Source organism: Gracilinanus agilis, chromosome 2, assembly GCF_016433145.1.
Source record: "Gracilinanus agilis isolate LMUSP501 chromosome 2, AgileGrace, whole genome shotgun sequence".
In the NCBI taxonomy this organism is placed as follows: Eukaryota; Metazoa; Chordata; class Mammalia; order Didelphimorphia; family Didelphidae; genus Gracilinanus; species Gracilinanus agilis.
In genome coordinates, this window is record NC_058131.1 from 151142738 (window position 1) to 151170051 (window position 27314).

Here is a 27314-nt window from a genome sequence, read left to right on the forward strand (position 1 = left end):
TAGGTCTTTCTTTTAAGAAACATTATTAAGACCCCTACCTTCTTTCTTAGTATAAATTCTAAAGCAGAAGAATGTCAAGAGATGGGCAATCAGAGTTAAGTGACTTGCCCAAAGTCACACCCTAAAAAAGTGTCTGAGGTCAGATTTGAAACCAGGTCTTCTTGGCTCCAGTCTTGGCACTCTGTCTACTGTGCTACCTAGCTGGGCCTCCTCTGATGTCCTTTTCCTACACCACAGAGCAACCTGTAGGTTTGATAAATCTATATATATTAAACCACATCGATAGACTGGGAGAGTTATGTTTCAGAGAGGCAAAGTAATTTTCTAGAATCAAGGTCTCCTGACTCCCTTGTTCTGAGGCAGAGGAGGGGCTAAAGCATAACTCTTCTCTTGTGAAGAAAGGACTCATGGAGAGCAGGGTCAGGGTTTGACTTGGGCTTAACTGACCTTTCAGTCTTGCCTCATCCCTTTGGCAGGCTCCCAAAATGGGCCCCTCACTCTGGAGGCAGAATAGGGAGGGGGAGAAGGAATATATATATATATATATATTTTTAGTCAATATTTGCTGCTACAAGAGGGTTAGGAATCCTAATGTTCCAGCTTTTTGTGAGACTGTGTGTAAACAAATCAGAGCACAAGGGCCATGTTTCCTATCACAGCCAGCCGGTGAGGCCGACTCTGTTTACAGGGAGTCTTGCTGAAAACTGGTGTCTGCTTCAGTTTCTCTCTGGAGCCAGAATCTATGGTGAGAAACACCCTCCCACCAAGCCTCCCAGAAGAAAGCTCTGTCTGCCTGCTGCTCTCCTTGCTTCTTTCACAGACTAATCTCTTAACTCCAGTTTTCAAGTTCCTTTTCTGTGGAATGATGCTCAGAGAGAGCCCCCATCTAGTAACCTCCTTTGTCCTTGAACCTGGCCAACTGGCTTTCGGCTTCTTGTGATGTTCGCAGTAGCCAAGCAGAAACACACTCCAGTCTAAAGTCTGCCGTGAGAGAGAACCAAAGTTAATGAGTGGGTAGAGAGGCAACACACAGTATATCCCAAAGTGTTTTGTTGATGCCAACCAGAAGAGTAGTTAGTCAATATGCTTGCATCAAGTGCTTGCTATGTGCCATGTACTATACCAGCACACCAAAGATAGTGGAAGAGCAACACTAAGGACACCAAACCACTCAAGTTTAGGGTTGCCTTTCTTTGATAAAATATAACCTCCTCTACTTGGCATTTAGAGCCTTTCCCAGTCTGATTTCCAGCCTCCTCACTTTTTAAAATTATATTTTTCCAGATTATATATAGACATAATTTTTAATAATCATTTTCTGACATTTTGAAATCCGGGTTTTCTCCCTCCCACCCTACCTTCCCTGAGACAGCAGGTAATATGATATAGGTTATACCATGTTTGTCATGTAGCGAAAGAAGACGCATATAGCTTATATAAGGAAAAATATTTATGAAGGAAATAAAATGTAAAATGAAAAATGTTGTGTTTCAATCTACATTCAGACTCTTACAGTTCCTTCTATATTGGTGGGTAGCCTTTTTTGCCATGAGTCTCTTGGAGTTAGTTGTCTTGGATCATTGTATAGCTAAGTTATTCACAATTGATCATCATACATTATTGCTATTACTGTGTACAATATTCTCCTGGTTCTACTTACTTCACTTTGTATCACTTCATATAAGTCTTTCTAGATTTTTTTAAGCACAATAGTATTCCATCTTATTATATTTCAACTTATTCAGCCATTCCCCAACTGATGCACATCCCTTCAGTTTCCAATCCTTTGCCACCACAAAAAGAGCTGCTATAAATATTTTCATATTTTCCCCTCTCCATGATCTGTTTGGTATACAGACCTAGCAGTGGCAGACTCACTTCTTTTTATGCCCCATCATATATTTTGTCATATCCAAACTAGACTATTTACTAATTCTTTTGCCCCAAATTCCAGCTTTGCCTCCATACTTTTGCCTGCTACATTTTTCCAGTCAGGAAATCTCTTCTTCACCTACATATCTTGGCATCCTTATTTCCTTCTTATATATAGCTTATTCTCATTTTACTTCCTCACCCAGTTACAGTTCTACCTCTCCTCTCCAATTATTTGTATATAATTATTTGTTAGCTGTTGTATAACTCCAGTAGAATGTAAACTCCTTAAGGGCAGGAATGGTTGAATTTCTGTCTTTGTATAGCTAGAGTCTAGCAAGGTTTCTTGCATGTACTTAATACAGAATTAACACTTACTGAATTTCAAAGAAAGAGCCAGCCAGAAGGAACATTTAAAAAAAAGAGTGCATTGTAATAAAAGTAAAATAACCCAAGATAAATGAAAACCCTGACAACAAAAGAGACAATGCTGAACCTGGCTCTTTCATTAATAAATGTCTTCTTTATTTGTTGATTTTTCCCCCCTCAAACTGTATAGCTGGCAGTGACCAAAGCCCATTTGTTGCCTGCGGTTTGGAGCCTATTCCAAAAATCCTCTGGCTGGAAAAAGAGCAGCCTGCTCAAATCCTAGTCTCCTGTTCTTCACTGTTTTCCTTCTGTCAGCACCAGTGTCTGTTCATCTTGCCTAGACTCTGCAGCTGGAGGGAATTTTTTTTTCTCCTGGGCCCTACAATCCCTCTTCTCCAAGGCTTCCTTAGAAGGGAAGATGGCACAATTTAGAGCTAGAAGGAGTTTTTTAGGTCATCTATTTCAGTCTCATTATTTTGCATATTAAGAAAGCAAAACACTAAGAAAATGGATTCCCAAGGGGAAACCTACCCTTACATCTAAAAGCTGGTTTTAAAGAAAGAAGTGATAGCTGGAACCAGGATCTAAGTCAGACTTATACAAGCTGTCTGGTTTTGTCCTCGACTTGTTATAGCGAAATGTCTCCTCAGAGGCATGACTGTCCGTCTGAACCACCACAGAATGGATATTTAGCAATCATCTAGGTGCCCACCACAGTGCTAGGGACCTAAAAACAGTGAGTACATAAAGATAAAATAAGACTGAATCCCAGTGTTTGCATTCCAAGCCTCACCTCCCTTTTGTTCTCACCCTTCAAGTAAAAGGGACTGAAGCCAAGTACTAGGGGTGACCTCAGGAAGTACATGGAAATGAGAGTTCATTATGCTATTCCTCCCACATCACCTTAGGATGCCTTTGGAGATGGTCTTGTCAACTCTTCAGTGAGACTGGTTGCAATATGGGAAAATAATCAAAGCAAAGGCAAACATTGTGTCTGGAGGGGAAGAGGAAGCAAGTCTAACAACCTGCCATAATAAAGGCTAGGTTGAACTTCTGAGTGGCTGTGTCTCATAGATTCTCTCTCTGTCTCTGTCTCCTCTTTCTTCCTTCTCTCTTTCTTTTTCTTCCTGCCCTATATCCTTCTCTCTCTTGGTCTCTCTCTCCTTCCTTCTCTCTCTTTCTTCTCTTTCTCCCTCTCCTTTTCCCTCTCCCTCTCCTATTATCTCTTCATTCTTGGTAAAGAGTACTAGATTTGGAGCTCAGAAAGACCTGAACCTAATTCTAGTCTTTTTAAACTATATAACTATTTCATCTCTTTGATTTAGCTTTGCAGTAATAATAGTAGTAATATTTTGTATTAATATTAGCACAATAGTAATAATAATAAGAGCTAATGTTTACATAGAGCTTTAAAGTTTACAAAGTACTTTATTTTGCTTAATTTGAGTTTCACAATGAACCCATGAAGTAAGTGCTGTTATTATCATCCTCATTTTACAGATGAAAAAATTGAGGCTGAAAGGTTAAATGACTTACTTTGGGCCATGCAGTTAATAAGGATCTGTGATAGAACTTGAACTCAGATCTTCCTTACACTGAGTCCAGCACTCTACCCACTGTGCAACCTAGTAGCCTTCATAAAAGGAGATATTTCCATCTGTAAAATGGGGATAGTAGACATCATGCAGGATTGTTGTGAAGCTCAGATGTGGTAATATATGTAAAGCACTTTTCAGACTTCAAAGAACTTTATAAAGGGCAACTATTATTATTGGTACTATTGTTCCCAAGTGGCATCATGGTGTAGTTACTATAGTATTGGGTTGGAGACAGGAAGTCTTGGGCTCACATTTTAATTCTGACATTTACTATCTATGAAACCACTGACAAGTAATCTTTCTGAGACTCAGGTAATACCTTAAGACTTATCTGGTAAGTTACAGATAGTTGAGATTCACAATTATCAAAATCACAGATTCTTAAATTTTACTAATCCTGCCCACACAAAGGAGAAAACAGAGAGTAGGAAGATGATCTCAAAAGATCCAGAGAGGGTCAAGACAAGACTCAGTGGCCTTCACCAAGAAAATGGTCGAGACTACTCTGCTTGCCTTACTTGTCTATCACCTCTTCCTCTACCTCTGTAATTCCAGAGGCTTGATTTGGTCACAGCCCGATGGCTCTGAGGAGCACAGGGTGCCTGAATTGGTTTAACAAGGTTTCTGAGCCAGGTGGATCTCCCAACTACACTTTTTACACGTGGGTTGAGTTGTTTTTGGAAGAGTCTGCCACTTGGAGAAAAACACACACACACCACACCCCAGTGTGGTTGATTCTGTGGTCACTCCCTTAATAGTTAAGGACCCTCCAGAAACAAAGCTGTATGTGCATGGGATGTAGGGGGAAAAATGTTTTTTAATTAAGGAAACACATGTTCTGCTCTAGACTCTCTGGAGATTTGTACAAACAATGAGGGCAAAAAAAGTGATGAAAAGCACCTAATAAGTATCCTGAGTGTGCTGATAAGCAAAACATAATACTCCATTGCCATCAAAAAACAAAGAGTACCTACTGTGTGCAGAACACTGGTGGTGGTGGTAATGGTGGTGGTAGTTTTTGTCCTTCATTTTCAAAGACATCAGGAGTAATGTCTTGATTTGTGCATAACTTGAATTTAAGTGAGGCAATGTGGCACAAAGTCCTAAGTCTTACTCTCTCTTCCAGAGTTATCAAGATCTAATGGCAGGTCAGAATGACTGGCAATGGCTCAGTATGTAGTGGGTGACCTTGGCATCTTTAATGTCTGACCAAGATCTAAGCACGCCGCAGCACCTGCTTCACTCATCTCCATAACTTTTGATTGAACAAATTGTTCTCATTTGCCCATTCCTTGGGGGAAATCTTCACATGCCTCAGGTAGACACCTCTCTTCCAGTTCACCAATTGGTTTGGGGTCACTTTCAACCTGGTTTAATCCTTCTGTTGAGATAGTTTACTGGGAGGATGGCCCCTGTCCATGTTTCAGTTTCTTGGAGGCATAGGTGAGAGTTCAGTGCCAGGTGGACACCAAAGGCAGATGAGCAAGCCTTGAAATGGGGTTGTCAAGCCCCTCACATCAGAGATGCTAGACCTCCTCCCCGAACACTCAGCTACCCCACAAGACACTCTACTGGGTTCTAGGGATACAGAGATGTTTCCAAGGACAACATTTGTCTCATATGTTGTAGAGAGGATTCCTTTCATATCTACAGATGGCTGTTGAATTCCCTTTTATCTTTCCAGTTCCCTGATTCTGTGAAGTAAAGTGCCCACCATCTGACTTGAGTGGGTGTATATCCAACTAAAGAGAAAGAAGAGTTATTTAAAAATCAAAATGATTAGGTTTCATGAGTACTTATAGTTAGAAAGGACTCTAGAGAGCATTACCAGTTCTGCAAAAATTAAGAGAAAAAAATCAGCATGGATGCCTTGGATCTCTAAGGAAGACCTTCTAGTGGAGAGAGGACTTGAGATAGATCTTGAAGGAAAGGTAGGCTAATTGTGGCTAAGAAATATCAGTTGCCTAGCTATGAGATAGAGAGGATGGGCCTGAATGAGGGCAAATGGCCATGGAAATGGCAAAGAAGGAAGAAAATAGGAGATTTTATAATTTATGAAATAGTTATGACTCTTTACAAGAGAGTATTCCTACAGGACTTACACAGATTTTCCAAAAGCAATATACAGTCATGTCTCACATTTCTCTGGCATCTCTAAGAAGTAATGCAGCACATACTTTCCCAGAGTGCTACATGGGTGAATGGAAGTTTAGAGAGAGTACTAGTTGGATGGCAGGCTTTGGAAGGAGAAAGATGATTGCCTCTCTAACCTGTGGATAATGTTCCATGAGCTTTCTTTAAACAAATGTACATTTCTGGTTCCAAAAGTTGGGTGAAGCTCAGCCCTGGAAAAGAGCCCGTGAGTGTTGAACACCCCAGCAGTTTGAAAACATGAACCTCCTCCACGTTTTAAGTGTTTGTCTTCACGTGGCCCAAAGTGGGTTTCATTCTAGAGAGGTTTCGGCCACACATACTTGCTTTGCTATTCCCAGCTTTGTGCCCTGTATTTTTTATGAAGCTGAATATGAAATTGTTTTGTACTTAAAAGAACCAGCTCTGTATCAACAACAAGCATTTGTTAAGTGCTTACCATGTGCCAGGTACTGTGCTAAGTGACACAGAAACAAAGATTTAGAAAGTGCTTCACAAATGTTAGCTGATTTTATTCTGCTAACAATCCTGAGAATAGGAGGCTGCTCTCATTTTTGTTGTTATTGTTAAGTCACTTGGTCATTGTCTGACTCTTCATCACCTCCTCTGAGGTTTTTTGGCAGAGATACTAGAGTGGTTTGTCTTTTTCTTCTCCAGCTCATTTGATAGATGAAAAACTGAGGTAAAATTAAGTGACTTGGCCAGGGACGTACAACTAGTAAGTGTCTGACTTCATCCCAAGCCCTCCTGACTCCAAGGCCAGCACTCTATCCACTGTACCACCTGGGTCCCCCACTACTGTTGTTATCTCCATTTTGCAGATGGGTAAGGGTCCCTGGGTAAAGGGGATTTAAAGGAGAGGAGGTCAGAATGAACTGCTTTACTGAGAATAAGCCAGCTGTAGAAGCTGCTGTGATCTTGGAAGTAGGAGTGGAGATAGAAATTTTTTAACCTTTACTGTCTGTCTTAGAATCAATAGTGTATATTGGTTATAAAGCAGGAAAGTAGGATGGGCTGCACAATGGGAGTCAAGTGGCTTACTCAGGGTCTCACAGCTAGGAAGCATCTGAAGCCAGATTTAAACCTAGGACCTCCCATCTCGAGGCCCAAATCTTTGTCCACTGAGCCACCTAGCTGCCCCCATAACATAGTCTTGCCCCAAAGTGGTCAGTCCTAGATAGCAAGCTGTCTAAAGTTCTGTGATTCTCACGTGGAAGGCTTTCATTCAAAGATCTTGTTTATTTTTTAATATGAAATGTTTCTCATGACAAGACTCCCTGCCGATCAAGTTAGACAGTAGAAAGACACTGTTATAGACAGGCAGAGCTGGAAATAAATTAGAAAATAAACAGAGTTTGAACTTGCTTTAAGGAAATATCAAGTCGTTGTATCTTTCAGCTCACTGCCCTCTACTCTTAATAATTATAATAAACTAAACAAATAGCTGAATAGATGGATGTATTTATTCATCTGTTCAAAATGAATATTGGACTCGAGGTCCGGCAGATCTGGCTTTTGATCCTGACTCAGATACTTTTTCTTTTGCATTACTCTGGGCAAGTCATTTGGCCTATTTGAGTTTCATCTATAAAATGAGAGTTGGATTGCACCTCTGAGGAGGTTCCTTCCAACTGAGAATTTATTAACTTATCATCTTTAAAATGGGGACCACACTATAAAAGTGTGCATATCCTTTGGTCCAGTAATACTACTACTGGGTCTGTACTGCAAAGAGATAATTAAAAGGGGGAATGGACTGCTTTACAAAAATATTTATGGCTATTCTTTTTTGTGGTGGCAAAGAATTGGAAATTGAAGGGATGTCCATCATTTGGGGAACGGTTGAATAAATTGTGATATATATTGGCGATGAATTACTATTGTGCTATAAGAAATGACAAGCAAGATGATTTCAAAAAAAGCTGCAAAGATCTGCAGGAACTGATGCAGAGTGAAATGAGCAGAACCAGGAGAACATTGTACTCAGATAATGATTAGCTGTGAAAACTTGGCTACCCTCAGCAATGCAATGACCTGTGACAATCCTGAAAGACGCATGACAGGGAATGCTATCCACCTCCAGAGAAAGATCTATTGGAATAGTATTTCACATCAGTGAATCTTTGGTTTTATTTTGGGGTTTGGGTTATGTATGAGTGTGCTCTTACAACAATGACCAACATGGAAGTGTGTTTGGCATGATAATAAAAAATGAAATAAAATGAAATAAAATGAGGAACACAGTAGTATAGCACTGTTGAGATGATCAAATTAGATGATGCATGAAAGCCCTTTGTAAATCCTTAAATAGTTACCCAAATATCAATTATTATTATTATTTCATTCTTTTTTAACACCCACCATCACCAATTTCTATCTTAGAATCAATACTATGTATTGGTTCCAAGGCAGAAGAATGGTAAGGGCTAGGCCAGTGGGGGATAAGTGACTTGCCAAAGGTCACAAAGCTAGGAAGTTACTGGGGCTAAATTTGAACTCAGGGCTTCCTTGTCTCTAGGCCTGGCTTACAATTCACTGGGCCACCTACCTGCCCCGTTGTCTCATTCTAAACTTGGTGGATAAGGTTCTGATAAAAGCAGTCCCAAGACAACTCTTATATTACTCTCCTTCTTCCTATTTATTATTCAATTCATTAATACTTGATACAAAAAACCTATTTAATATTTTTTGAACGATAGCACAAGCAGATCAAATAACCACTTTTTATAGCTAGTTGTAGGAGGTAAGTTTATCTCCTGTGGGTACACTGAAAGCATCCTCAGTACAACCCTAGTGACAGACAGGAAGGATTTGTATACCCCATACTATTCTCAATTGATTTTTATTTCTTCTGACAGATCTCTATTTTTAAGGTTTCTCATCCCATGAAGCTTGGCTTGGTATCACCTATTAAAGACATTGTTGTTCTTACGAATTTGTGGACCACTGTCATGCCCAAGTGATTGTGGACAATAGTTTAGTCTGTGATGATGCTCCAGTTCCAATATAGTTTATTGGTTGAGTTCTCCAAGATATTTTGAGGTCCATGTTTGTGGGGTGGAGGTTTTCCCACATCAGTCCAGGAAAAGCAGTGAACCAGGCCTTATCTTGCTAGATAATCATTAGGCACTAAATTTTTACAGCCTATGGTGACATATTATAGCTTCTACAGTTCCCTGGCATGGGAATTTGTAGAAGACTATATAGAAAGGCAGAGTGAATAAAGAAACTCTCTCCCTCTCCATTTAAGCTATAATTATAACCTCTGTCAACCATGCCAGCATGTCTATCAGACTATTCAATCAGGTAGTGACCATGGCTTGATCTCATCTGGCCAGTGGAACTCCCTTATCTCTAATAAATGCCTTGTTGTTGTTATTCAGTCATTTCAATCATGTCTGACTCTTCATGACCCTGTGGACTTTCTCCATGGAGTTTTCTTGGCAAAGATACGGGAGTGGTTTGCCGTTTCCTTCTCTAGTGCAAACAGAATTTAAATGACCTGTCCAAGGACACACAGCTATAACGTTTAAGAGACTGGAGTTGAACTCAAGTCCTCCTGATTCCAAATCCAGCACTCTATCCATTGTATTACCTAGTTGCCTCCAATTACTGTCTGAAGACTTCTGGTATTCTCTAGATTGCATACGTGTGGTAGTCTAAACAAAAAGGAATAATCTAAATAGGATGATTGATGTTTCCATCCAGATCAAGCCAATGATGTTAGAAAGTTCCACTAGAGCTGGCTATTTGCAAGGTTTTTACAGGGGCTTTCCTCTATTTTTGTTTCAAGTAGAAATAGCCTGGATTCTGTCAGCCCACCTATTTCATTGGCTCTTAAGAGTTGTTGAGCAGAGGTGCAAACCCAATGAGTGGCACTGAAAGATCCCCATCTGCCAGTGTTTCTAGGTTCCTGCCAGCTCTTCATATCTCTCAGAATAGTAACACATTGTACATTACCCTGGCTGGCACTCTTGATATTACTTTATTGTTTCCTCCTACTTATGGCACGGATGATGAGTTGGATTTTAAGAGGGTTTATTGTCTTCTTCAATATCATCATCATTGCCAGCAACCTTATTTAGTGTTAGTGCAGTATATATATTCTTCCATTTAATAACTGCTCGTTGGGGCATAACGAGCTTCAACGCTACTTGGGGTATATTCATTCTGGGGAGGAAGAACAAGGCAGGACCATCCAACTTTAAGAAGAAGGGGTACTCCATCCCACAGAGTGTCTGGCCCTCATCCCTGATTATGGGCAGAGGAACAGACCCAGGAAAAGGCATGTTATTATGGTCAAGGACCCTCAAAGAGGGTGACTTGAGAATGAACCAAGAGAAGGTAATAAGATGAAGTACAGAGACAGTGATATCATAGGACACGGAAACAACCTTCTCCAACCTATATGGTGGCACTCCAGAACAGCCGTTTATCAATTTTTTTTAAAGTCATGGAAACTTATGGAAGTCTGGTAAAACCTCTGGAACTCTTCTTAAAGTAATTTTGAATGTATAACTTTTAAATTAATAAAATTTAACGATAGGATTACAAGGAATCTGATTATATTGAAATATGGTTATCAAAATATTTTTTAAAACAAAATCACAAGTCCCAGGTTCAGAACCTCTGCTCCAGAGCTGAGCCCCATCTGTAATTCTGCTACCCATCACTCCCACTTGTTCATTAGGACTGAACAAGCACCTCTGATTTCTAAAGGGCAGATACCAGGTTTACACAATTCTTTTTACACAGGGCTGAACTCAGCACTTTCCAGGCAAGCACAATTAGGCTTTACAACAACAATGAAGAGCAATGACTAACACATCCCAAGCACTCTTACAAATGTTTTCTCTGATTCACAGCAGAGGGAAAATATTACAGAATATATGTGAGATAAACAAAGCTCGAATCAAGGCAAGAAGTGTCCATTTTTATCCTGGGAACCATGAAAATCTTTAGTAAATTATGAGGTGATTTGCATGTTGATGGGATGAAGCAGGGACAGAAACTGCTGGTCTCCTTGTTTCTGCCTAGACCTAACAGCCTGAACTATATTTTCCCACTGAGTCAAGGCTTGAGGGAAGGAATTGAAATCCATCTGTTATTGAATCAAGGGCCTTTAAGAAGCATGACATAACTTTGAGAGTAAAACAACCATGTGAATTCTATTCTAAGAGACTGAAGTCATAGAGTCGGGGAATATATCTAACATAACCCTCACATGAATACAATCCAGGAAACTGAGGCTGAGACGAAACAAGATCTTGTCAAGGATCTGTGACTTCCAGGGTATAGGAATGCCCTCCATGAATAAAGATCACAACTCATTTCTGACTTAGGAGAAGGGTTTTCAAGAGTTTCACATTGGCAAAGTGGAGAGAGTATCTGTCCTGGAGTCAGGAAGACCCATCTTCTTGAGTTCAAATCTGTGCTCAGACGCTGGGAAAGTCACTTAACTTTGTTTGCCTCAGTTTCCTCATCTGTAAAAGCAACTGGATAAGAAATGGCAAAGTGCTCCAGCTTACACACCTGTGATTGCCTAAACAAAAGAGAATAATTTAAATAGCATCTTTACTCCAGTATCTTTACCAAGAAAATCCTAAATGGGATCATAAATCATCAGACACAACTGAGCAACCACACAAATGGAGCCCACAGAGAGAGTGGCCCATGTTTATACACTGAGTAAGAATCAGAAATGGAAATGAGTATGGGTCTTCCTAATTTCATTTCCTGTCCTCTTATCTACTACCCCAACTGCCTCACTACATCATACCACACTCAATATTTTTAGCAATAGAAGTAGTTTGAGCCTAGGGTTAAGAGACTGGGAATTCCTTCCTTCCACTGCTTTTCCCACGTAACTTGGCAACCTTGCACCTTAGCTTTATGAACCCTGCTATTAATGTGCTCCTCCCAAAAGTTGATTAAGAAAATCAAAAAAGGTTCATATCTTATTTCCATCTTGTCACAGATCCCCCCCCCCAATAACACTGTTTAGTTAGACAGCATTTTCTGCTATTGTACAACTATTTTAAGTTAAAAATTCATAGAATCAGAGCTGGAAGGAACCCTAGAGTTGACCTCATCTAAATCTCTCATTTTACAAAAAAGGAAACTGAGGAAACTCCACATGGTGAAATAGTCTGCCTGCAGTAAATGGCAGAGCTGGAACCCGAAATCCAGATTTTCTGCTTCCAAATCCAGATCCATTTTTACTGTGTGCCTACCAAAGGGGCCTGTGTTGGTTCAGTCAGTCAGTTTGCTATTCAGATCATCCTCATTTCATACTTGTCATCGCCTCCTATTTCTCAAAAAAAACCCAACAACAACAACAACAAAAACCTCAAGCCAAAGCTCACTACTTGGGTTAAACAAAACAAAAAGTCAAAGCTTAAAAAGGGAAGTTCAGCTAAAGAAGGGAACATATCCCCCTTCCACCTGCCTACTAGTCGAGTTCAGGTCAGGCTGACCTGGCAGCCTCAGGTTCAGAGATTCCCCGGCTTCAGAGAGCCGACTCTCTCTCTGCATTTGATCACTGAAATGGACAATCTGTTCTAAATCAGCTCCTCTTATAGCTCTATTTTCAGGGCTTTAAATATCCTTGTTCCTAAGTGAAATTGCCTGTATGGAACTCCGTCTAAAACAACTGTGAAGAGGAATGAGACTCTCAGAGGCTGGGGATACAGGATGAGGAATTGGAGCCGGGGGAGAGGATACAATGTTAGAATGGGACAGAGGCCGGCTGGCTACCTGACAAGCCCTTTTCAATAATATATTGTTTTTTTCCAAGTACATCCTGTGAAAACTTGGAGCTTTTTGGCCCCTGCCCATGGCCAAGTTCCCATCCACACAGATTCACTTACCGTGTATTGTAGACTGGCCTGGGGGAGGGGGTTCCTTTCATCTGCCTTCCCCCAGCCTCTTCCCCTCAAATAATAACAATCAAATACCAGTAAGGAGTTGTGGGTGGCAGTGACCTGACGGTGCCCTTCGATGGCTAGGCCTTGGCTGTCCTTTAGAACTCATTCAAAAAAATAATAATAATAATAAAGTCAGACCTTTTCGGTCCAGGCAGTAAGACTGCTCTAAGTTCCTATTTGTGTAGGACCAGAAGGTGAGACAGGAGGAAAAAGATAAATAAAGGGGATCCCTGGCCTTTTCCAGGCAAAAAGGGATTAAACCCAACCTTATTTGGGAGCAGTTCCTCAAAGTGGAGCTATTTCCCCAAAGTACGGTGAAAGAAAATGGGAGTAAGATAAAGATGTTTCAGGGTGGCTACTAGGATATTTGGAGGGGCCTCAGCATCACAAGGCTTTCTCAGCAGACAAGATAGGAAGTAAGAGGGAGGAAAGAGAGGTAGAATGTAAGAATGAATATATGTAGCGGGGGGCTATAGTTTTGTTGCGCAGATGGCTGGTTCAATCTGTCCAAGAGACAAAATGTGTTCCTGGCAGAGAGAGACGGGACATGGGGGCAACCGGCCGGCCGTGGGTTCCCAATCCTGTAAGTTTCGCTCTGACTTTCAGGTGCAAATGACCGCCAGAAAAGTCAGAATGAAACTCAGCCCAAATAACTGAACTTTTCTTAGGCTGGAGTTGCTGCCATGAGAAACTGGGCCCCTGTGGGAGTATGAGACAAAAAGGGGTCCACCAGCTTCCGTCCTGTGGGAGGGGGGAGCAGTGAAGCATCCTGGGAGAGGGAGATGTGTTCCTGTTGTCCCCTGTTCAGCGGTTGTCTTGTAAACCAAATAAGGATAGAAATTAGATGTTTTGAGCTAATTGCAAAAACTCACCTAGTCTGGCTTGATCACATGGTTTGATGGGGATATGACTGGGGATGTAAACTCTAAACGATCACCCTAGTGCAAATATTAATAGCATGGAAATAGGTCTTGATCAATGACACATGTAAAACCCAGTGGAATTGCATGCTGATTATGAGAGAGGGGTGGGAGGAGGAGAGGAGGAAAAGAACATGAATTATGTAACCATGGAAAAATATTCTAAATCAATTAATTAATTAATTAAACTTAAAATAAATAAAAATAAAAAACTCACCTAATCTGACACTCCTCATTTTTGTTGCCGTTCAGTCATTTCAGATGTGTTTAGCTCTTTGTGACCCAATTTGAGGTTTTCTTGACAAAGATACTGGAATAATTTTCCATTTCTTGCTCCAGCTCATTTTACAGATGAAGAAACTGAGGCAAATAGGGTTCAGTGACTTACCTGGGGTCACATGGCTAATAAGGGTCTGAGCTCTGATTTGAACTTAGGTCTTCCTGGCTCCTGGCCCAGTGATCTGTCTCCTGTGCCCCTTAGCTGCCCGGCTCCCTCATTTTATAGAGGAAGAAATTTGAAGGGAAGTGCTTTGTCCAAGGTCACATAACTAATTGAGTGGCTGAGTGAGGAAACCCAGGCCTCCAATGCTTTTCCCCCTCCAGTTTTCTGAATATTACCACCTTGTCTACTCTTTAGTTTACTCTCTTGGAAGGTAAAGACTTTTAAAATGTTTATGTCCTCCCTCTCCCAGCATAGTACCACAAATATAACAAATGTTTAACAAAAACCTGCTAGATTAGAATGGACGTGCTGAGGAGTAAATCTGCCCACCTTAACTGGACTTAACACTTCTCTGTCTTCTCAGGAATTTACTCACCTTTAAAGGTCTCAACTGTGTCAATCTGGAATGTCTTATAAAGGTGAAACTGGAGACTAAAGAGACCTTCTAAAATATACAAAACAATAAAAAAAAGTATGTTGAGATGATTTCACATAGTAAAATCTATCCAGATGGATATTGCCTTTCAAAATAGTCACCCAGGGATAGTTGTAGACTTACTTCAGTGATGCTATCATTAACCAAAAAGAGTTGGGAAAAGGTTAAATCTTTTGGTTTGGTTGGTTTGGTTGAAATCCTGGTTATTAACCATGCATTACCAATAAATCTCATGACTCTGGCCCTGGCCCTTCCTTACTTTAAATTTAACTGACATTGACTACATACCTTACTTACCTACTGCTCTGGTCTCTGAATGATTTTAGGTCATTTCCCCCCAAAATTAAATCCATGCTGACTTTGGAGATTTGCAATCAGTGAGGAAATGAAAGATGATGCTATAGGTACTAAAAGTATTTTCAAAAACAGCCAGGAAAATGGCCACATGAAGGAGAGAAGTTTGTGGCCTCCCTAAAAGTTTAACTTGAAAGGAAGATATTTATTAATTTGGGGATAGTTGGAGGGCACACTGGATGGAGTATGAGACCCGAAAGCAGGAAGACTCATCTTTCTGAGTTCAAATCTGTTCTCAGACACTTACAAGTTGTGTGGCATTGGCCAACTCACTCAATCCTATTTGCCTGGGGTCTTCATCTGTAAAATGAACTGGAGAAGGAAATAGAAAACTATTCCAGTATCCCCACCAAAAAAACATCAAATGGAATCACAGTGAATTAGACACAACCGAAACAAACGAACAACAATGTATTAACTTGGATGCAGAAATGCCAACATCAGTTCTTGGGCTCGTGATCGCATTGATTTGGTAATTCTCTCCCCTGATGTAAATGACAACTCCTCCCCACACAGTCATTCCTGTCTATGTCTTTCCATAAACAACAGCACCTAATAGTCCGGAGGCCATTTCTTTTAAACATGTGAGATTTAGTTCTTATATATTAGGTCGTTTCCAAAATATCAAACTCGCCTTCAGATTCACCACCAATGAGTAAATAAAAGGAAATGCAACAGGCTCAGAAGGAAAAGGAGGTGAGATCTAAATCTGAAAGGAACCTTAGGGACTACCTAGTCCCACTCTCTTATTTAAAAAAAAAAAACTAAAGCACAGGAAGGTACGATGATTTGTCCAATGTTTTTATATCCATTCAGCTAAATGCTGGTACAGATGCACCTATAAAGAGGCAACAAGTGTAGGAGAAAACGTGCTCATTTGTAAGTAGAAGTCCTAGTTTTGGATCTCAGTTCTGCTGCTTATTACCTGTGTATTACTTAGAAAAGATGCCAAACTTCTCTGAGCTTGAGTCTTCTTTTCTGTAAAATAAAGGGTGATGATGGATTCAATGAACTCCGAGGTGCCTTCCAGCTCTATGTTCCCTAGTATGCACTTAGAAGGATCACTGCTTTTTATAGATTTGCTAATTATATAGTTCTAGATATCCTTCCATTTGGCTTATAAGTAAATGGAAAAAAGTGGAATATTCCCATTGGATTGTAAACTCCTTGAAAGTAGAGACTATCTTTTTGCTCTGTTGCATCTTCAGCACTTAGCACAGTGCCTGGCATTTTAACTGGCCACCAATAAGGAAATAAAAGGAGATGCAAAAGGCTCAGGAGGAATAGGAGATGAGATATTAACCTGAAAGGAACCTCAGGGACCATCTAGTCCCACTCTCTCATTTTATAAATGAGGAAACTGAGCTCCAGGGAGGTTCAGCAATTTGCCCAATGCATTTGTATCCACTCAACCAAATGCTAATATATGTACTTTCATGGAAGATTATGTTTATATTACATATGTATGTAATCCTTATATTAAATTTAATAAATGTTTATTAAGTAAGTGAATGAGCCTCTGGGAAGCCAAGTGGGATAGTGACACTCAACATATGGAATGGGTACTCAGCAAACCTAAGACTCTCGTGCCCTGTTCAGAAACTCATACCACAGCCATATTGACTCAGTTTTACTCTAACTCAACACATGCTATGTAAGAGAGCTGGACTGGGGTCTTGTTGACACCCTGTTCTTCTCCCACAGACTGCCAGCTTCCCCCACAGACCTTCTTAAACACCCTCTCCCCTCAAATAATCTACTCAGTAATGGCATAAATCCAGAAGTAGAGCTGAACCATTTAAGGATTAGAGGCCAGGTATCCAAAAGAGAAGAGCATCCTCCTTTTATACGCAGCCCAGTACCATGACTCCACCAAGGTCTACCTTGACTAGCAGCCAGGAAAGAACACAGACTCATCATCTTCACTACTACTTCAATTGCTTGTTGCCCACCTCTCTTACTCAAGGAATGATGTTCAAATAATATTATCATTGCTACTTTGAAGGTCATGACAATCCCTGTGATTCTTTGATGCAGGCTTGCCTACATAAAAGTTATCTTCATTGACCACTACTGCCCACTCTCATCACCCGTCATATCAACTCCATCCCAACCATAACCCTCTCCCAATCTATATTAATTTTAGATTCTATTATTAACAAACTATCCCTCATATTAGATCCATGCCCTCCCTCTTCAAAGAATAATTTGTATTATTATATAATAAATTGTTATATTATTATATATTATGTAATATATAATAAATCATATATATTATGGATTAGATTTTCTATGTATATCCCCCCCCACCTCTCTACTGAATGTATGGTTCTTGCAGCCAAGGATTATTTTTTTCCTTCATATTCCAGTGTCTGACACATAAAAAGTACTGAATAAATAAATCCTTGTTAAATTGAATTTAGAGTTAGAAGGAGGGTGCCTTAGAAATCACCTACATCAGTGATAGCAAAGCTATGGCACAGGTGCCAAAGATGGCATGCAGAGTGTTCTCTATGGGCATGCAGCCACCCCATCCCCAGAGTTCATTACTAGAAAGGCAGAGGGACTCAGGCAGAGCTGCTCCTTTCCCCCTCTCCATCATGCTTAATGACATTTTTTCACATTCCCCACCTCTTTGTCCCGTAGCCAATGGAAGCACACAGGAGGGAAGGTGAGCATCTCACAGGTGGCAGAGCTGGAGGGGAGTAGAGCACTCAAGCCACTCCCCTCCCCCTTTCTACACTAGCTGAGGGCATTCCTCACTTCACCCACCCTCTGCCCAGCAGCACAATGGGAGTGCTTTCTCCCTCCCCTGTGTGGAGTAACAGGGGGCCAGGGCACACCCAGCACTTGGTGGGGGGAGGAGTTCAGCACTCCATCTCTGGTGGGGCGAGCATGGCACTTGGTCTGGGGGGTGGAATGAGGTTGGAGCCCAGCACTCCGTCTCTAAAAGGTTCACCATCACTGACCTAGATATTCAGAATGAGAATTTCAGAGTTAGAAAAGGTCTCAACTATTATCTAGTACAACTCATAACTGGAAAAAAAAATAAGTGAGCATCTAGTCTTCTAGTCTTTTTAACAAAACAAAAAACTCTTAACCTTCCATTTTTAGAATTAATACTAAGTATTGTTTCCAAGGCAAAAGAATGGTAAGAGCTAGGCAGTTGGGGTTAAATGACTTGCCCAGGGTCATACAGCTAGGAAGTATCTGAGGTCAGAGTTGAACATAGGTTCTCCCAACTCCAGATCTATTCTCTATCTATTGAGCTACCTGCCTGTCTTGAACATCCAGTCTTTTCTTAAAGACCTCCAAAAGGAAGAAAGCACTATCTTCAGAGGCAGACCATTCCATTATTGGATTATTAAAAAGTGTTTTCTTTTATTAGTCCTAAAATTTACCTTTCCATAACCTTCATCCATTGCTCTTAAATCTGCCCTCTGGAGTTAAGCAGGACTAATCTAATCCTCCTCTTCTGCATGGAAGCCCTTCAAATACTTAGGGGAAACATGGCAGCTCTCTCCAAACCTTTCCATTTCTAGGCTAAAGTTCTCAACTTCTCTAACCAATCCTCATATAGTACAAATGGGCGGCTAGGTAATACAGTGGATAGAGTGCCAGATCTGTAATCAGGAAGACTCTTCTTCCTGAGTTCAGATCTATCCTCAGACACTGATTAGCTGTGTGATTCTGGGCAAGTCACTTAACCTTATTTGCCTCAGTTTCCTCATCTGTAAAATGAGCTGGAGAAGATAATGGCAAACCATTCTAGTATCTCTGCCAAGAAAACCCCAAATGGTGTCACAGAGAGCCAAATGTGACTGAAATGACTGAACAACAACATATGGTACAAACTTAAAGCTCTTCATCATCCCAGTCACCTTCCTTTGGACACTTGCCAGCTTATCAGTGTTTTTTCCTAAAATGCAGCACTAAGAATATTTCAGCCCCCTGATTTTCTCACAGGGTAGACTCAAAGTCTAAAGAGGCTTTGCTGATCCACGTACACACAAAAGGCCAAGGATATGTCTGGATGATGACCTTGCCCTCTGAAAAACATGTTGCCGGCCCCCAAAGTACTGCCAAGGACCAGATCTCCCTCAAGCTTCACAGCAAAGTTCCCCTGACATGAGTTTGACAGCACACCTCAGTCAGAAATTAAGCAGTGAACTACACAGACTTTCTGACCTTAGGTGAGAGAGAAAGGAGAGAAGAAAAGAAAAGAGGGAGAAAGAGAGAGGGAAACAGTAATACACAGAGAGAGGGATGGGGAGAGGGGGAGGAGATAAAGGAGGGAGACAAACAGATGCAGACAGAGGGAGAGAGAGAGAGAGAGAGAGAGAGAGAGAGAGAGAGAGAGAGAGAGAGAGCTTTCATAAAGACACAAGCCTAGCACATGGTAGCTTCTTAATAACTGAATGACTGTCATGAGACTTTAGTGACCAGAAAATAACATTAAAAAATAGAACAAAATCTCAGAGTACTTATAATCTAGGAACAAGTTTACTCTGTATCCCAAAGAGCTTAGTATCTAGAATGAAGACTCTCCTTCTAGAAAAGAAAGCTGATCTTAGACAAGGCCATGAAAAACTGACAGACTACACTTCAAGGGGATAAAAGCTGAGAAGAGCTTTATAGTAAGGTCTGAGCATTGGGTATTCATGTTCCTTTTCTAAAAGAGCTGTAGAAAGGGAAGCCTTGTGGCTTTAAAGAGTTATGGTACCTATTCCTTCTATGAGAAAAATATGACATTCTGACTGATGCTAGAAACTAAGAGAAACTGCAATTAGGTGTCTGATGGTTCTCCTTCTGGGGGTCACAGGTGGAGAGATGGAGGGGAAAACCAGGACAGCAATGCTGAGTGGCAGAAACAGGAGATTAGCAAGGAGTAATGCTCAATAGATTCTAGGTCTGACAGACTAAATACCTAGCAGAGAATGCCCCACCCTCAACACCAATGAGGAGCAGTAGTACAATGATATCACCAGAAGGCTCTGACACCCTTGCAGCGTGAGAGGTACTTCTGTACCCTGACTACCCACATCCCCTTTGGGCATGCTTCTCTACATATGTACCTCATGTGTATCTGTTCCTCCTACTTTGGATGTGTATTTTTGTAGAAGGTTGGGCCCTAAGTTTATGGAGGAAATGTCTTACTACTTCATTTCTCACTCTGCCAACTCAAGAAATAACTTTGATTTGAGTTAATTATCCTATGACCGACTAGAAAATGAATATTGCATATTGGTTCAGGCTGATGAGTTAGGGGTTTGAGTGCTTACAGATCAACCAGATACCTTAAATTTGGGAAGGAGCCTTGTCTTGAGAACCTGTGTGTGAGTTGGGAGGACTGAGGTTCAAATGCCAACTCTGCCACTGACTACTTTGAACAAATCACCTTACCTCTCCTTGGCTACTTAGAAAGCTGGTGTTCTGGGTTGTATTAAAGTCTTGACATTTTTCAGGATATCCTCATCTATAATCCCACCCCTGGGGAAGCTAGGTGGCTCAGTGGATTGAGAGGTAGACCTAGAGACTGGAGGTCTTGGATTCAAATTTGACCTCAGCCACATCCTAGCTGAGTGACGCTGGGCAAGTCACTTAACCCCCATTACCTAGCCCTAGCCCCTTTTCTGCCATGGAACCAATACACAGTGTTGATTCCAAGATGGAAGGTAAGGGTTTTTTTTTAAAGGCAGTCATTCCCAAAGTTATCTTTTTTTCCCTCCTTTTTTGGGGGGTGGAGGTCCTGAGATCAGCAGAGCTAAGAGAGGAGAGTCTGGAATTGTACACAGTCTCCTTCCTAGAAGCCAATGGCAGTGAGAAGCAGGGGCAAAACTACTCCACCATATAGCCCCCAGAGGATGAAACCACATGACCAAGACTCCTAGAGAGAGGAGGGAGGATGTCCTGAAAAATGCCAAGGCCCTAGAGAACTCAGGACAGTGCCTTCTAAGGAGAAAAGGATGAATTTCAGAGCAATTTCAGCCTCTTGAGGAAAAGATGATTGAGCAGTGCCCTTCTCACCATCCAAGATTGAATCCAGTCCATGTTGGCACAGAGAGTGGGGTACTAGGTCACATGTTAAGGAAAATGAAGCTCAGAAAATTTGCAGAGCTAATAAATGTCAGCTATGACTCAAAGCTAGTTCTCTTTCACTCAAAGTCCACTGATCTCTTTAAGTCCAAAAAATGGGACTCAGGTCCTTTAACTTTAAATCAAAGATCTCAACAAATAACCCCTGCTTATCATTTTCAACACACAACCCACACTTTTGAGCCTCTATATCTACTGTACTTCTCAGTTTAAATGCCTTCTTTATTCTTTAACAGTGTGTGACTAGCTCTGATAACATAATACTTACCTCCCTAACAGAGTATTCTTGTGACAAATCCCACCCCTGTCTAGTTACTTCTTTACTCTAGAAATTCAGGTGGGTATCTGCATAACCGAAATGACTTATTTGCTCAAACATTTTCATGCTACATGTTCTTACAGATACTCGAAATATCATTATTCTGTATGCCTTCCAATTAAATGTTAAGTTCCATGAAAATGGGAGTCATCCCTACCTATATCAAAATTTCTTTAGCAGTTTTTTTTGTGGCAAAGAATTGGAGATTGAAGGGTTACCCATCACTTGGGGAATGTGGTACATGATTGTAATGGATTACTATTTCACCAGAAGAAACAACAAACAGGATGAGTTCAGAAAAACCTGGAGAGACTTATGAACTGATACAAAGTGAAATTAGTAGAACCAGGAGAACAATGTATACAGTAACAGAAATACTATATGATGATCAACTGAGAAGGACTAAACTAGTATCAGTAAACTAAGTTTCCAAGATAACCCCAAGGGACTCATGATGAAAATGCTGTCCATAGCCAAAGAAGAAATTGTTGGAGTCTGAGGCATATCAATGCATGTCATCTTCTACTTTATATCCTTTGTGAGATTTTTTATTATGTATGTGATAGTCTCTCATGACACGAGCAATATGGAAATATGGATTGCAGGAAAGTACTGATACATCAGACTATTTACCGCCTTGGTGAGGAAGGGAAAAAAATCTGAATTCTAAAATGTCAGAAAATAATTGTCAAAAATTGTTTCTACATGTAACTGAAAAAATAAATTTAATAAAAAGAAAATGGGAGTCATCTCTACCATTTCCTTTCCCTCTCCCTATAGAATTCTCTGCATATAGTGTGTACTCAGTAACTGTTGACTTTTATATAAAAGTGTGTATACCTTTAGATATCAGTAACAATAGATTTTCCACACTTCAAGCATCCATGCTTTCACAGGTGAGGGTATTCTTTCCACTAATAAAACTCCTCTTTTCTATAGTAGGTGGTCTACATGAACCGCTACACTAAAAATAAAATAAAATAACCACCCTGTGCTCAATATGTTATAGTCTCTCGGAGCTTAACTAGGTCAATGTTGAGGTGACACACATATGATCTATCATTGTGCCTGTAGTTCATAACCTTTCCCAGCTTGGAAGGTCCTACTAGAATTTATGTTGCACTAATAAAGCTTTGAGAACTTAAGTCTCCAACCCCTCCGGGCCCCACTTTGGCACTGAAGTAGGACGATGTAGCATTACGGTGATAAGGGTTCAGAGATTTTCAAAATAGGGTCAAGAGACCCCTTAGAGCTCTACCTAAGATTCCTACAGAGGTGGTCAGGAACCTGAAGATTATCTTTATAATACTAGAGCAGAGATCATTTACGTAGAGTCTGGAGACCTACCCCTCTACCCCAACCCTAGGGATCTGTGGACCAATTTTAGGAGGTCTGTTAACTCTGATGGGGAAAAAAATACATCTTTATTTCAAAATAATTAGTTTCTTTTATTATCCTTCATATTTTATTTTATGACTATAAAAGCATTATTCTAAAAAGGATCCATAGGTTTCATGAGCCTGCCAAAGAGATCAATGACACTGAAATGGTTAAGAGCTCCTGTGCTACAGAGAGAAAAACTGGGAAGGATATTCTCAAAAGCAAGATACTGAGACTACTAGAAATACCAATAAAGTGGGAAACCATTATTTGCAGACCATGAAAAAGAGCAAAAAAAAAAAAACTTAACTGGGGATAGCAGAGGTTAGGCAGATGCCAAATGAGATTCTCAGCAGAAGTTGGGCAATCGCTGGTCATGTTTTGAAGATTATTTTTAAGTCACTGTATGTGTGTTCCCATACAGCTTCTTTTGGTATTTATATCTGAAATGCCTACTCTTCACCATCTGCACAAATGTTTTTCAAAACAGAAAGCACATTATGTATATCTCTCAGAATAGAGAGAAGAGAGATGAACTAGTTAGGTGCAGGGGAAAAAAATGAAAACAATACTGTTTCAAAACTTGGGCTCAAATTGTTTTGAACATTCTGTTGCTTATTATTCTCCTTTGCTGGTATTATACCGAGGTAGTGGGTGTGTCTGCAAGGAACTGAAAGCTAGGCTGGAACTTGACCTTATGAACCAGGAAATGGTAAATGGATTGAATGGAAAATGGAGCTTAAGGATTTGTCTTTGGGATGAAAAGTTATAAAGCAGGAAAGAAAGAAGTCCCCTTCTCTGTAAATATCAAAAACAAAGGGTCAGATCCGCCAACCTGTTCAAGATAGGAATACTGGGAAAGGCAAATTCCCTAGAAATCACCAAAAACACATAAAATGATTAGAAAAATACAAGGAGAGACAGGTTGATTGGGGAAGCTCCAGATGAAGTAAAATACTTAAATCAAACTCTTGAAGAATGGGGAGAAGTGTGAGTGTCCATAAGAATCCAACCTCCTCTTTAATGAGTGCTCAGTAGACTACATTGAACAAGATATTTCATCTTCCCTATCTGGTGTGATGGGATACTCTTTAAGTTCATATGGACTTTTATACTTTTTTCTTGTTCCAACTATAGCACCATTAACCTCCAAGAGAGCTAAATTCATCCTGTTCCTACTTCAGAAATTCTCCATGTGTCCAATGGCCTCCCCCACATAGATTGTATCATACTCCCTCTCAAATGGCACAAAAATGAACCAAAGAAGAAAATCAATAATTTTGTGATAAGGATTGAAAAGGTAATACTAGAAGAAAGGTAAGGTCACTGTGGGTTTGCGTAATCAGGAAGGATTGCCTTGAGGTGTCTGAACTTGAGCTGAGCCTTGAAAATTTGGTTAAATTTGGATAGACAGAGAGGAGGAGGTATTCTAAGCAAAGGGAACAACTTGAACATCAACGAAGTCTGCAGAAACTGAGAATGGAAAAGAAGGACTGATTCTGAGAAACGTTTTCGAAGAAAAGTCAATAGATTTGTGGATATAGCAGATATAGGAGAGGGATAAGTCAAAGGTAAGAAAACTCCACAAACTATCTCTTAGATCTCCATGCCAAAGGTGTCCTCAGACCTCATCTTTGCCTCTTAAAATCTTTATTTCCTTCAAGGTTCAACCCAGGTGCCATGTCCCATGGGGAGTCTTTCCACACTACCTTTTCTACTTCAGTTAATGGTCTCTTTCTTCAATTACTTTATATTTACTCATATGTGTGCATGATGCCATATCTCACAAGTTAAATGCAAATTCCTTTAGTACATGCTTTAGTACTATCTGGATTTTGTTATTGAAGCCCCAGCAACAAACCCAGTGTTTTGGATATGTTTAATACATATTTGTTGAATAAAATTGGTTGACTTCTGTTTGCAACTACATTTGACTCAGCTAGGTGGCTCAGTGGATTGAGAGCCATGCCCAGAGTCTAGAGTTCCTCTGTTCAAACCTGGCCTCAAATACTTCTTAGCTATGTGACCCTGGACAAGTCACTTAATCCCCATTGCCTAGCCTTTGCCAGTCTTCTGTCTTGGAACCAATACTGTGTAAGGTTTTTTTAAAAAAATAAAGATAAGTAACTACATTAGGCTTTAGAACTGACAGTTTAGTAAGGAAGAGGTATCCTATAACCAGAGATGAGAAAAGACTTCCATAGGTCCTCCAGTTCAGCCTCCTACCATCAGATTATTCCACTTGTAACATGTAGGACACTCTAGCTTTTAAAATATGTCCAAAGATGACATTCCATGACTTCCTGCCATCCATGCTTAGTGTTCCATAGTAGCACTGAATTTTTACCAATTGTTTGCTCTGTGTAAAACATTGGACTCCATCACCCTTACTAGTCAAAATGTTACCTGATTTTAACTGAATTTCTTGCTGCCACTTTAAATGGAAAAAAACCATCGGTTTCTTCAGTGATCAATGGCCTCTTAAAATTATTGTTATGCTCTTGTTGGTCAGTCATTTTCAGTCACATCCAATTCTTTGTGGCTCCATTTAAAGTTTTCTTGACAAGGACACTGGAGTTATTTGTCATCTCCTTCACCAGCCCATTTTGAAGATGAGGAAACTGAGGCAAAAAGAGTTAAATCACTTTCCCAGAATCACACTAGCTAGGAAATATCTGCAGTCAGATTTGAACTCAGGAAGCCAAGCATTCTAAACACACTCTGTCACCTAGCTAGGCTATAAGATGGCTATTAAGTTCTTATTTAGCTCTTTCTTCTCCAACCAGGTCCTTTAACCTTTCCTCATGAAGCTCATTGGATTGATACACTAAAAGAAAGAAAAGAAAATTATCTGACAGAGAATTCAACCTCTCCCTAACCCAGAACTCGAGTAGGAAGCGAGGGCTGCTTCTCCTACTTTAATTACATGTAAATTCAGTAGCTTTGGCTTTCTAAGTTGAGTCTCAAGCCAATGACAGGGCAGGTGTTATTTGTTAAACTCCTTGGAAGCTTAGGATGTGCCTGGAGTTCAGGACCTGCGGGTTAGAGCTTGGCTGACTCTTCTATTTCTTCTTTCCTTCAGAATTACTTTGACGAATAAAATGGACATCTTTGAAGGATCCAGGAATCCAGTTCATTGAAGTTCCCCTCACCCAAGCTCCCCCTGGCCCTGAGAATGAGCCCTCTGGGGAGACTCCATGAAGAGAGCTTGACGGGGAGGCATATTCAGTGACCCCCAACAGAAGCCAGTAAAACCGGTTTTGCAGGTAATATCACAAATGAGGCTGTTAACATTACTAACTGACATGTATCTTCTCCCGGGGAGATCGCTGTGGTTTCTGTGTCAAACTGAGACCTGCCTTTGCTGGCTGTATTTTAATGTGTAACATTCAAATTAAGAAAGGTTCAACCAAGCCCCCTCTGGCGGTTTTCCCCACATTCACTCTTTTCTACACTTAGAGTCTGTTTTTGTTGTTTCCAACACCAAGATTAGAGAGGCATGTTGTGTGGAAAACTTGTCTGTCCTAGCTCATGCTGTTTGTGAAGCGTCGAGTCTTGTAGGGCTCGTTGTAAAACTCTTCCTCGCCTCTGATTTGTTCTCCAAAGGCCACATTTTCAGAGTTCGGTCTGAGCCCGAGATTGACAATCTGACACAAAGAATTATCTGATCAGGACAAAATGAATGAAAGGTACAGAAAGTAAATGATGTAAGAACATGAAGGAGAAAGATCACAGCAAGATACTAAGATGTAGAGATAGGACCATGGAGATCGGCTAGAATGGAAATGTCAAACGCACAGCTTAGGAGTCAAGCATGGCCCACAACACTCTGTAGACCAGTGATGGGCAACCTTTTGAACTCAGTGTGTCAAAATTTGCCAAAAAACCGAACCTAACTCAGGTGGTGTGTCACTTCAACAACATAATTTTGTGATATTTATAGTTTAAATAACAAAAAACATAATTGTAATATATAACTATTTAATAAACCAAAATAGAATTGTCGTCTATAGTGCACAGAGTGTCTACACTACACTAGAGCAAATGTTTCATCCTCAGCATGAGGCCCCAGACTTCTCTGTATGCGCCGCGTGTCATGAAAAATGGCTATGACACATGTGTCATAGGTTTGCCATCACCGCTGTAGAGGGAACCAAACCATATTAAAATTTAACTGGGAAATGTTTGACAAAATAACTGAAAATAAAGCATAGATAATATTTAGTTTTCTGTGTCAACATAAAGGCCATGGGGATCTTTATGTACAATCTAGCGGCCCCCATTTCTATTTAAAAAAATAAAACAACCCTTACCTTCTGCTTTAGCATCAATAATAAATATTGGTTCCAAGGCAGAAGAGCACTAAGGGCTAGGCAATTGGGATTAAGTGAGCTACCAAGAGTCACATAGCTAAGAAGTATCTGAGGTCACATTGGACCCAGGACCTCCTG

General features: G+C 40.4%; 1 long non-coding RNA gene across 1 annotated transcript in view; it reads left to right on the forward strand.

Annotated features, from left to right (window-relative positions):
* The window catches only part of LOC123236930, a 263096-nt gene extending 236977 nt beyond the window's left edge, over positions 1–26119 (forward strand). The window contains exon 3 of the long non-coding RNA XR_006505444.1: positions 25946–26119. This is a non-coding gene — a long non-coding RNA (uncharacterized LOC123236930). The remainder of the gene's footprint in view (positions 1–25945) is intronic.
* Positions 26120–27314: the final 1195 nt, after the last annotated feature.